The 12,617-nt window shown below is 32.8% G+C and overlaps 1 non-coding gene across 1 annotated transcript; it reads right to left on the minus strand.

The window, feature by feature from the left end:
• Positions 1 to 12,021: 12,021 nt before the first annotated feature.
• On the minus strand, positions 12,022 to 12,125 carry LOC112766312 (small nucleolar RNA R71). The gene has a single exon (XR_003184255.1). It is a non-coding gene; the product is annotated as a small nucleolar RNA R71 (small nucleolar RNA).
• Positions 12,126 to 12,617: the final 492 nt, after the last annotated feature.

Below are 12,617 nucleotides of genomic sequence, written 5' to 3' on the forward strand. Positions count from 1 at the left end.
GTGATGAAGAGGAGGGGTGGGCCAAGGCGATTAAAAAAGAAAAAGGTAAATTGGGATTAAAAAAGGGCGGAGCCTTCATATGAGCCATCTTTCAACAAGGCCCACAAAGCTAAGAAAAGAGTTATCTTGAAGGGCTTAATGAATTTGGGCCAAAATAAACAACTGCATGCACCGAAAGAAGATATTTTCAAGAAGGACAAAAGTGAAGATTTCTCTACACTAACAAGCACGGAATAGAACCTGAAGAAGGGCGCAACCCCTCGAGTGTATACTTCTCGCTTCGGAACTAGTAGAAAAAGATTATGACTGGCGTCCCTCCAAGCATCCCCGGTGGACAATGACCGAGTTCATGTGGGGTCTAAGAATGGCGAGAAGCAAACTGAGGTGGAACAAAGAGATATCCAGATTTGGGCAAAGGCTGAGAATTAGAACTCCTTTTCTCTATTTTTTTTTTGATATTATTGTTTATGGATAGTCTTAATATAATAGTTTGGAACATTAGAGGTGCTTTTAACAAATTGGCACAGGTTCATTGCAAGGAGCTAGTGAGAAAATACCATCCTACCTTTTTTATTATTGTGAAAACACATTCACCTTTTCAGAATCTTAAAGTGTTTTGGAAGAGGCTGGATTTTTATTCTATTGGTATAGTGGAGGCTACAGGTCATAAAGGAGGTATTTGGTTTCTCTCTTCTATTCCAAATATTCCTTGTAAGCTTATTAGTAATTTTAATCAATGTCTTACTTTTGAATTTTGCCGAGGAAATATAAATTGGAGATGCAGTGCGGTGTATACTAATCCCCATTTTAATAGTAGAGTCTTGTTGTGGGATCATCTTTTATCTTTGGGTTCTTCTTTTGATGGTCCGTGGCTTGTGCTTGGAGATTTTAATGAAATTTTAAGAGAAGATGACGTCAGAGGTAGCTCCTTTTCTGTTCAAAGGGTCGAGATCTTTGCCTCTGTCCTAGAAGATTGTGGCTCACTTGACCTTCGTATGATTGGTAGGAGCTTCACTTAGTATAGAAGAATCCAAAATTATAGAGACATAGCAAAGAAGTTGGACATGACTCTTATCAATAGTTCTTGTCTTTCATTGTTTCCAGAAGCTTATGCAGAAATTCTTAGTAGATTTCATTCAGACCCTGTCCAATCTTAGTGAGATGTGAATGTTCTCCTCAACTCAAAGGTGCTCGTTCTTTTAGGTTCCAAGCTGCTTGGGCTACTCACCCAGCATATAGACAGGTTGTGCAGCAAAATTGGAGGCATGGGTCTTAGTGGGTAGCTGAAAATCTTCACAAGCTACAAAAAGATTCTTTGAATTTTAATTCCAAGATTTTTGGTAATATTTTTATGAAAAAAAAAAAAGAAATCTAGAGAAGCAAATTGAATCCATCCAGAAGAGGCTTGAGTCGGTTGATTCTCTTTCTCTTGGAAACAAAGAAAAGGAGCTTATAGATAAGTATAATTGCATTTTTTTTCAAGAAGAAATCTTTTGGTTCCAAAAGTCGCAAGAACAGTGGGTGCGTTTTGGAGACAAGAATACAATTTTTTTTCACCTCCAATCTCTAAATCATAGGAAACATGATAAGATCAATGGGTTGTTTTTAAACGATGGTACTTGGTCTACGGATCAAGATGCTCTTCAAAATGAAGCTATATCTTTCTACAAACAACTTTTTTGTTCAATAGAGGAAGTGGATTTGGATTGTCTTGGAGATAGTCGCTTAGCCTGTTTAAGTGATGAAGCTGGTCAGAATCTCACTGCACCAGTAACACTAGCTGAGGTAAAAGAAGCTGATTTTGGTATGAATTCCTTCAAGGCTCCAAGCCCGGATGGTTTTCAAACTTTTTTCTTTAAAGAGTATTGGGAGATTTTTGGTTTGGATATTTGCAGACTTGTTCAGAATGTCTTAACAAGTGGTTACATTGACCTTTCATTTATGGAAACCCTCATAGTGCTTATCCCTAAAGTGGAGGTGCCTAATTACATGAAAGATTTCAGGCCGATTAGCCTATATAATGTGGTGTATAAGATGATCACCAAGGATTTGGTAAACCGACTCTGACCTTTTTTGACATATATCATTGGACCTCTTCAAGGCGGTTTCATCCAAGGCAGGGGTGCACCAGAGAACATCATCATTGCTCAAGAGATTCTCCATTTCATGAAGAAAACAAAATCGTACAAAGGAACGTTGGCCTTTAAAATCGATTTAGAGAAGGCTTATGATAGGGTTGACTGGAGGTTTCTTGAACATTCCCTTAGGGGTTTTGGTTTCTCCACTACTACTATCAAACTAATCATGTCTTGTATCCAACCTTCTTCTCTCTCAATTCTTTGGAATGGCAGCAGGTTAGATAAGTTTGTCCCTAAGAGGGGTCTCCGGCAAGGAGATCCTATGTCCCCTTATTTGTTTGTTATCTGTATGGAGCGTTTAGCTTGCTATATTACTAATCACGTTGATATGGGTATATAGGATCCTGTGGCTGTTTCTAAAGGGGGACCTAGGGTCTCCAATCTTATGTTTGTTGATGATTTGCAGAAGCTGCAAAGCCAGGAAATTCCAAGTCCAAGTTCTCATGAATTCTCTCAACTTATTTTGCAAAATTTTCGGGATGAGAATTAATTTGGATAAATCCGAAGCTCTTTGCTCCAAGAATGTTTCTAATCAACAGAAAGAGATGTTTACCAGAGTTTCTGTCATCAGATTCACCCAGGATCTTGGGAAGTATCTCGACATCAATCTTAATCACTCCAGGATGTCCAGAGTTTCCTTTAATAGTGTCATGGATAAAATAAGGTGTCGGCTTGCTAATTGGAAAGGGCGTCTCTTGAATAGGGCCGGGCGGCTCTGTTTGATTAATTCAGTAGTGGCCTCTTTACCAGTTTACCAAATGCAGGTTTCGTTCTTTCCTATCAATGTCACTAATAAGATATCTTTGTTAATGCGCCGACTTCTTTGGAAGGGCCAGGTTGAAGGAAGGTATACAAGTCTTGTCAATTGGAGGACAGTAGTCACCCTGAAGAAGTTTGGTGGACTTGGGATTAGAGACCCTGCTTGCGCTAATATAGCACTGTTAGGCAAACTAGTATGGCAGTTTTTTCAGTGTCCAGAGAAACTTTGGGTTCAAATGCTTGCTACGAAATATAAGAGCATAGGCTTGTCTTCCTATAAGAACGCTTCCTATGTTTGGACAAGTATGGTGAAGGCTTATCAAGTTCTGAAAGAGGGTTTTTCTTGGTGTATTGGTTCTCTAAATGGTTCCTTTTGGTTTGATTCTTGGAGAAGAGAAGGTGTTGTTGCAAATGAGTTGCCATATGTCTACATCGCAGATACTGACCTTGCTATTGGTGACCTTTGGAGAGATGGTTGTTGTAATTTCAATGGAATTTACACTCCTATACCTAATATTTTGGATCTAAATATAAATTCTTACAATCTTGATGTGGAATCTGGAGACATAACAGGTTAGAGATGGGATGCATCAAACTAAAAAATTTACTTTTATAGTAGTGGTTACTTATGGCTTTGCAAGCACAAATATCCTAAGGAATTCAAATTTCTTGTTTGGCTTTGCCTCCATAATGCTCTTCCAACTGCTATTTTTAGACATCATCCTGGCTTTCTTCTTCTGATTTATGCCCACGTTGCTCTCTAACTCCAGAAACTATTCTTCATTGTTTGCGTGATTGTCCAAAAGTTAGTGTAATTTGGCAAACTTTAAAGCTTAATGATGTTCACGGTTCATCCTTTAAACAATGGATATCTGAATGGAAAAATGTCAATGCTACTCTTTTTTTCTCTGGTCTTTGATGGATTTGGAGAGACAGGAATAATGATGTTTTCAATCCTATGAATTCTTGGCCTTTCAATAAAGTGCTATCATTAATCTCAGCATCTGATAAGGAATTAAAGTCTTTGTTCTCTAAGCTTAACGGTGTTCATTTATCTTGTCCGAGCTCATCTTGGTCTCCTCCTCTAAGGAGAATGTTTAAGATTAATAGTGATGCTAGTATCCATGGTAATTATGCTGGCTTTGGCTGTATTATCCGAAATTCGGATGGTGCCTGGCAAGGTGGTTCTATTAGGGTTCTGCCGCTAGGATCGGTTCTTCATTGTGAGCTTTTTGCTATTTGGAGGGGATTACTTTTGGCTTGGGAGGCAGGGTACAGGCAGGTTTCTTGTGAGACAGACTATTTGGAAGCTTTTCTCCTAGTCCAAGACCGTTTTACTAACATTTAAAGTGTTGATCATGATTTGGTTTCTAAAATTTATGATATTTTGACTTCGAATTGGAGAGCTGATGTCAAGGTAATTCAAAGATCAGCCAACCATATTGCGGATGCTATGGCAAAGTTTGCAGTAGTGAATAATCTCTCCCAAACTGAGTTGTTGGAGCCTTGGGATGAGCTTCGCATCTTACTTACAAAGGATGTAGCTGCTAGTTTTTAGGGAGCCTTCCTCTCCCTTTTGTTTCATTTGTTTTCTTTTCTTTCTTGTCTAGTAAAAAAAAAAACTTGCCATTGTTTCATCGCCACTATTATATTACCTTGTTCTCCTTTTTCATTTTTTTCTTCTCCTTCCATCTTCTCTTCATCTGATCGTTATTAATTATTACCAAGTATCATTATCGCAACTTTTAATCTTGTCTATCACTTTAATTTATAACCATCTTCTATTAATTTTTATGAGTTGTTGAAGTTTTGCTAAAAGAATTATTAAGATATAAAGCATTTAAAAAATTTGCCCAAATTATCAAAATTTGATGTTAGTAATCCTAAAAAACAATATCAAAATATATTATTTTCAACTAAAAATATTAAAAAAATAGTACATAATTATAAGATTTTTAACCAATAATTATAAATTTAAGTCGCAGTTTAATATAGTACTTTGGGACAGAAGACAACCATTGCTATTCACATTTGACTGCTACTATATAAGTTTCACATTTATTTTATTGTGCACATTAATTAAACTATACTTTATTATTTTATTTTACATGTTTTGAAATAATGCCATCATATTATAAGGATGAGATTAATTTTTATAATCTAATACGAATCTTCTTATTATTTTGTTCGTCATTTTAATACTATCCATAAAAAAAATTACTTAAAGTGAAACATTATATAAAGAGAGACAGAAAACTTTTAGATTTACCGTTCTAGTTTGCTTCTTAAACCTCACTTAATATACGCAAATTTAATAGTTTTGATGGTGGTGATTTTTTGTAATTAGTTAAAAAGTTTCAACTTTCTCTTTATCTTTCTAACTCTCTCTACGATTTTGAACAAACTTAATTTTATTATTAAATAATTTTTTAAATTTAGAATTTTTTAACTTCCTATATAACAAGTATCTTTTAAATTATCTAATGCATAAAAGGTTACATTTTTTCATGTGTATTCTGAAAGTTAAAAATTAAAGTTAAATGATATTAATTTTTTTTATTAAGTACAAAAATAAACATAGTCTGAATGATTAGTTCTTTTATTAATGTAGAAAAACTCCATGAAAGGATAATATTAAGTCTATATTGTTATATATGAGAACATGTACTATTTATTATATTATATATAATCTTTGTACCTATAACAAAATGTGTAATCTATAAAGTCAATACAAAGAGTTGACCATGACTTTAGTTTTCAATTTTTTTAGACTATATTTACTTTCTAACAAACTATTTCATAAAGAAAATTATAAGGACAAAATAATCATAAACTTTATTTAAAAAAATTCAATAATCTCCCACAAAAATAAAACAGTTTTGTTACCCTCTAACCATAATAACACATCTCGAGTATATGTAAATTATTAATAAATCAGAAAATAGACTAAGTAAGTGAACATCAATATCTTCACATTTTTTCATCATTTTCATGTTTTGTTTAATTCTATGTTAGTTTTAGTTTATATCTTTTATTTTATCAATGTCTTTACATTCTTCACCATCTTTATATTTTGTTTAATTCTATCTTAATTTTAGTTTATATTCTTTTGTTTTGAGTACGATATACTTTCACCAGTAGTTTGATTTCACTTTAACTATTTTTTTTTTCAATTTTTTAGAAAAATCTACCAATTTTATCCTTCATGCACACTTTTATGTGTTTCTCTTACTATCACCCTTCTCTTTTTTTTTTCCGATCCTATCAATTGCATCACCTCTATGGTCTTCTATTACCTTCATCCACTATAATTTGCAAATTTCATTCGGTTTCACGCATAACTTCCACTTACATTTTTTTTTCTGTTCAATTTACTTATTTAATTTATATTTTCAGTCATTCTTTTATTATTTTAATTTATTTCTAATTTTCACATAAAAAATAGTTGTTTTTTTTATCAATTCAATGTAAAAAAACTTTTTTATGTTATCAATTTGATGTAAAAAGAATATTTTTTTATTTGATATGTATTCTTATATTTTTATTAATTTTTTGTATAAATTTTTTTTATCTAATTAAACTATCTTCTATTTAACATGTCAAGAATTAAACTTAACTTATTTTATAATGAGTAGTTTTTAAATCATCTAATATATAAAAAGAAGTCACATCTTTTTATTTATTCTAAAAATTTAAAAATTAAAATTAATTTTAGTAGTTTTAGACCAACAGAATTAAATAAAAATACAAAATTTTAAATTTCAAAAATATAAAATAATTATAAGATAAAAAATTTACTTAAACATAATTTTTTGTAAAATAATTTATGAATTGACATAAATATAAAATGAACTTTGAAATTGTGATGTGAGCATTACTGCGGTCCACCACTACAAAAATAAAAGATGACATATAAATACACAATTTGTTTTAAAAAAATTCAATAAATATATATCTAATGTTCTTCATTAAGATAGTTATTTAAGTTTAAATCCATTCTCTCAAATTATTGATACCATTCAAACTGAATATAAATTTTATGACGACCTTGAATAATAGGCATAGACTTTCCCTTTCAATATTGAGAAGGTTTCGTATCCATGGCTAAAAAAAATAAAAAATTAAAACTTACATAATCCAAGATATAGAAGAAGACAGAAAAAATGTATATAATGATGCAATGAATAATTATGTGTTAGTTACAGTAGGAGATCTGACTTTGATAACTATATTTTGTAAATATGAGACTAATAAGATTACCTAAAAGATAAAAGAGAGTACTATCTGTACTTAGTGAAATGAAGAAGAAGACACCATGACGGAAAATTGTGCGTAAAATAAAAAAGTAATCGCAACATAAATAAAGAAAAGTTAATGATAATTATATTTTATACCAATTTTTAAAATGCAGTTATGTCAATCAATGTTTATTAATAATGTTAAAATGGAAATACAAAAATTAGACACCATTTTTTCTATATTCTCTTTATATATTATTATAGATGTGGATGTCTGGTTAACAGTGCACATGTTTCTCACTAAACCATACTTTAGTATAAGTTTAGTTTGTTTAATTCATTTATAATGTATTATATTTTAATACTTCGAATTGATGATCAATTTTGGCTATAAATAAGTAAATTTATGACATTCGTAATACAACAAATAAGAAGAAAGCGAAAGTGTATATTGATGTTGCTTTGAGTGATATTATTGTACTACATAATAGTATAGGATTAATCTCTACATACAAGTATTTTGCGCTTACAAATTTTACAAGTCCAGAAGAGAACGAAACCTCTAAACGCGCTGTTTATGTTACGTACGTTTCATGCGTCTCTTTAACAGACTTTTAAATCAATCTAAATCAATTAACGCGTGAATATATAACTTCTATTTTTCAAAAGATTTTGTTTCCTTTTTCAAGTTTCTTGCCAAATTTGATCGATCTCCTTCGTGTGTTCTCTCTTTGCCTTTTCATTTGTTGTTTTACGTGCGTTTATCACTAGTTTCTTCTTCGTCATTTATGTGTGTTTCTCTCTCTGTATTCTTGCTTCATTTTTTTTCTATTTTCACAGTTTCTGAAATCAAGCTTTGAAATCGTTTTGAAGATAATGGATGATTCAACTTCAGATTGTCAGCTGAATGATGAGCGGATAATTTATACGCTTTTTGGCATTGTTTTTAGATAGTTTTTAGTAGGATCTAGTTACTTTTAGGGATGTTTTCATTAGTTTTTATAATAAATTCACATTTCTGGACTTTACTATGAGTTTGTATGTTTTTCTATGATTTTAGGTATTTTCTGGCTGAAATTGAGGGACCTGAGCAAAACTCTGATAAAAGGCTGACAAAGGACTGCTGATGCTGTTAGATTCTGACCTCCCTGCACTCGAAATGAATTTTCTGGAGCTACAGAACTCCAAATGGTGTGCTCTTAATGGCGTTGGAAGGTAGACATCCAGAGCTTTCCAGCAATATATAATAGTTCATACTTTATTTGTGATTAGATGACGTAAACTGGTGCTCAACGCCAGTTCTATGCTGTATTCTGGAGTCAAACGCCAGAAACACGTCACAAACCAGAGTTGAACGCCAAAAACACGTTACAACTTGGCGTTCAACTCCTAAAGAAGTCTCTGCACGTGTAAAGCTCAAGCTCAGCCCAAGTACACACTAAGTGGGCCCCGAAAGTGGATTTCTGCATCAATTACTTACTTCTGTAAACTGTAGTAGCTAGTCTAGTATAAATAGTACATTTTACTATTGTATTCGGAGTCTTTTGACTAGATCCTGGATCCTAAATTGTATTTTTGATCCTGTGATCACGTTTTGGGGGTTGGCCATTCGGCCATGCCTGAACCTTCATCACTTATGTATTTTCAACGGTGGAGTTTCTTCACACCATAGATTAAGGGTGTGGAGCTCTGCTGTACCTCGAGTTTTAATGCAATTACTACTATGTTTTATTCAAATTCAATCTTATTTCTGTTCTAAGATACTACTCGTACTTCAATTTAATGGATGTGATGATCCGTGACACTCATCATCATCCGTCCCTATGAACGTGAGCCTGACAACCACTTCCGTTCTACAAGCGAAAGCTAGAGTGTGTATCTCTTGGATTCCTAATGCACGACGCATGGTTGCCCTCGCCTGACAACCGAGCCCTCCATTTCATGAGATCAGAGTCTTCGTGGTATAAGCTAGAATTGATGGCGGCATTCATGAGAATCCGGAAAGTCTAAACCTTGTCTGTGGTATTCCGAGTAGGATTCCGGGATTGAATGACTGTGACGAGCTTCAAACTCGCGATTGTGGGGCGTGATGACAAACACAAAAGAATCAAGGAATTCTATTCCGACATGATCAAGAACCGACAGATGATTAGCCGTGCCGTGACAAAGCATTTGGACCTTTTTCACTGAGAGGATGGGATGTAGCCATTGACAACGGTGATGCCCTACATACAGCTTGCCATGGAAAGGAGTAAGAAGGATTGGATGAAAACAGTAGAAAAGCAGAGGTTCTGAAGGAGCACAACATCTTCATACGCCGATCTGAAATTCCCATCAATGATCTACATAAGTATTTCTATCCTTACTTTCTGTTTATTTATTATTATTATTCGAAAACTCCATAACCATTTATTATCCGCCTGACTGAGATTTACAAGATGACCATAGCATGCTTCATACCAACAATCTCTGTGGGATCGACCCTTACTCACGTAAAGTTTATTTCTTGGACGACCCAGTGCACTTGCTAGTTAGTTGAGCGAAGTTGTGAAATTATGTTTAGACCATGGTATTGAGCACCAAGTTTTTGGGGCCATTACCTGGGGATCAATTTCAAACAACAATTTAAGTATGAATCACAATTTCGTCCACCAAGTTTTTGGCGCCGTTGCCGGGGATTGTTCGAGTTTGGACAACTGACGGTTCATCTTGTTGCTCAAATTAGGTAATTTTCTTTTTTGTTTTATTTTCAAAAATTTTTCAAAAGTCTTTCAAAAAATTTATCACCAATTTTCGAAAATTTTCAGAGTTTTCAAGAATGAATTCTAGAGTTTCATATAACATGTTTTAGCTTGGCTAGCTATTAAGCCATGTCTAATTCATAGGGTTTTGATTGAGGACTTTGGATTCATTACTTTCTTTTTCCTATATGTTTTTCAAAAAATATTAAATAAAATACAAAAAAATAATAAAATCATAAAAAAGTAAAAAATATTTTGTGTTTCTTGTTTGAGTCTTGAGTCAACCTTTAAGTTTGGTGTTAATTGCATTTTTCTAAAAATTTATGCATATTTTGAAAATTCATGCATTCATAGTGTTCTTCATGATCTTCAAGTTATTCTTGGTAAGTCTTCTTGTTTGATCTTGATGTTTTCTTGTTTTGTATCTTTTGTTGTTTTTCATGTGCATTTTTGCATTCATATTGTCTAAGCATTAAAGATTTCTAAGTTTGGTGTCTTGCATGTTTTCTTTGCATAATTTTTTTTTCAAAAATATGTTCTTGATGTTCATCATGATCTTCAAAGTGTTCTTGGTGTTCATCTTGACATTCATAGTGTTCTTGCATGCACTATGTGTTTTGATTCATAATTTTCATGTTGTGAGTCATTTTTTATGTTTTTCTCTCTCATAATTAAAAATTCAAAAAAAAATCTTATCTTTTTTAAAAAAAATAAATATCTTTTCCTTTTTTCTCTCAAAATTTCAAAAATTTGGGTTGACTTAGTCAAAAATTTTTAAAATGAGTTGTTTCTTATAAGTCAAGTCAAATTTTCAAATTTTAAAAATCTTATCTTTTTAAAACTTTTTCAAAAATTAAATCTTTTTCATTTTTCTTATTAATTTACGAAAATCCTTTAAAATATTTTTCAAAAATCTTTTTCTTAGTTTTATCTTTATTTTCGAAAATTATGCTAACAATTAATATGATTGATTCAAAAATTTGAAGTTTGTTACTTTCTTGTTAAGAAAGGTTCAATCTTTAAATTCTAGAATCTTATCTTTTAGTTTCTTGTTAGTAAAGTAATCAATTTTAATTTTAAACATATCTTTTTATCTTATCGTTTATATCATATCTTTTTCAAAATTTTATCTTTTTTAAAAATTTGATTTTAAAATATCTTTTCTAACTTCTTATCTTCTTATCTTTTCAAAATTAATTTTCAAATCTTTTTCAACTAACTATTTGACTTTTTGTTTGTTTCTTATCTTTTTCAAAACTACCTAACTACTCTTCCCTCTCTAATTTTTGAAAATACCTCCCTCTTTTTTAAAAATTCTTTTTAATTAATTAATTACTTTAAATTTTAATTTTAATTTTATTTCTTATCTCAATTTTCGAAAATCATTAACTCCTTTTCAAAATTGTTTTCGAAAACTTCTCTCTCATCTTATTCTATTTATTCATTCATTTACTAACACTTCTCTTTATCTCAAATCACTGTCCCTATCCTCACCCTTGTATTTGGATTCTACTCTCTTTATTCCCTTTCTTCTTCTACTAACAATAAGGAACCTCTTTACTATGACATAGAGGATTCCTCTTCTTTTTCTGTTCTCCTATCCTTCATATAAGCAGGAACAAGGAAAAAGGTATTCTTGTTGAAGCTGATCCAGAACCTGAATAAACTCTGAAGAGAAAACTAAGAGAAGCTAAATTACAACAATCCAGAGACAACCTTGCTGAAATTTTTGAACAAGAAAAGGAGATGGCAGCCGAACCCAACAACAATAATGCAAGAATGATGTTTGGTGATTATACTGCACCTACGTCCAAGTTTGATGGAAGAAGCATCTCAATTCCTACCATTGGAGCAAACAATTTTGAGCTGAAACCTCAATTAGTTGCTCTAATGCAACAGAACTGTAAGTTTCATGGACTTCCATCAGAAGATCCCTACCAGTTCTTGACTGAGTTCCTGCGGATCTGTGAGACTGTTAAGACTAATGGAGTAAATCCTGAAGTCTACAGGCTCATGCTTTTCCCTTTTGCTGTAAGAGACAGAGCTAGAACATGGTTGGACTCTCAACCTAAAGATAGCTTGGACTCCTAGGATAAGCTGGTCACGGCCTTCTTGGCTAAGTTCTTTTCTCCTCAAAAGCTGAGCAAGCTTAGAGTAGATGTTCAGACCTTCAAACAAAAAGATGGTGAATCCCTCTATGAAGCTTGGGAAAGATACAAGCAGATGACCAAAAGATGTCCTTCTGACATGTTTTCAGAATGGACCATGATAGATATATTCTATTATGGTCTATCTGAGTTCTCTAAGATGTCACTGGACCATTCTGCAGGTGGATCCATTCACCTAAAGAAAACACCTGCAGAAGCTCAAGAACTTATTGACATGGTTGCAAATAACCAGTTCATGTACACTTCTGAGAGGAATTCCGTGAATAATGGGACGCCTCAAAGGAAGGGAGTTCTTGAAATTGATGCTCTGAATGCCATATTGGCTCAGAACAAAATGTTGACTCAGCAAGTCAACATGATTTCTCAAAGTTTGAATGGATGGCAAAATACATACAACAGTACTAAAGAGGCATCTTCTGAAGAAGACGCTTATGATCCTGAAAACCCTGCAATGGCAGAGGTAAATTACATGGGGGAAGCCTTTGGCAACACCTATAACCCCTCATGGAGAAATCATCTAAATTTCTCATGGAAAGATCAACAAAAGCCTCAACAAGGCTTTAATAATGGTGG

The sequence above is a fragment of the Arachis hypogaea genome, chromosome 2, assembly GCF_003086295.3.
Source record: "Arachis hypogaea cultivar Tifrunner chromosome 2, arahy.Tifrunner.gnm2.J5K5, whole genome shotgun sequence".
Taxonomy (NCBI): domain Eukaryota; kingdom Viridiplantae; phylum Streptophyta; class Magnoliopsida; order Fabales; family Fabaceae; genus Arachis; species Arachis hypogaea.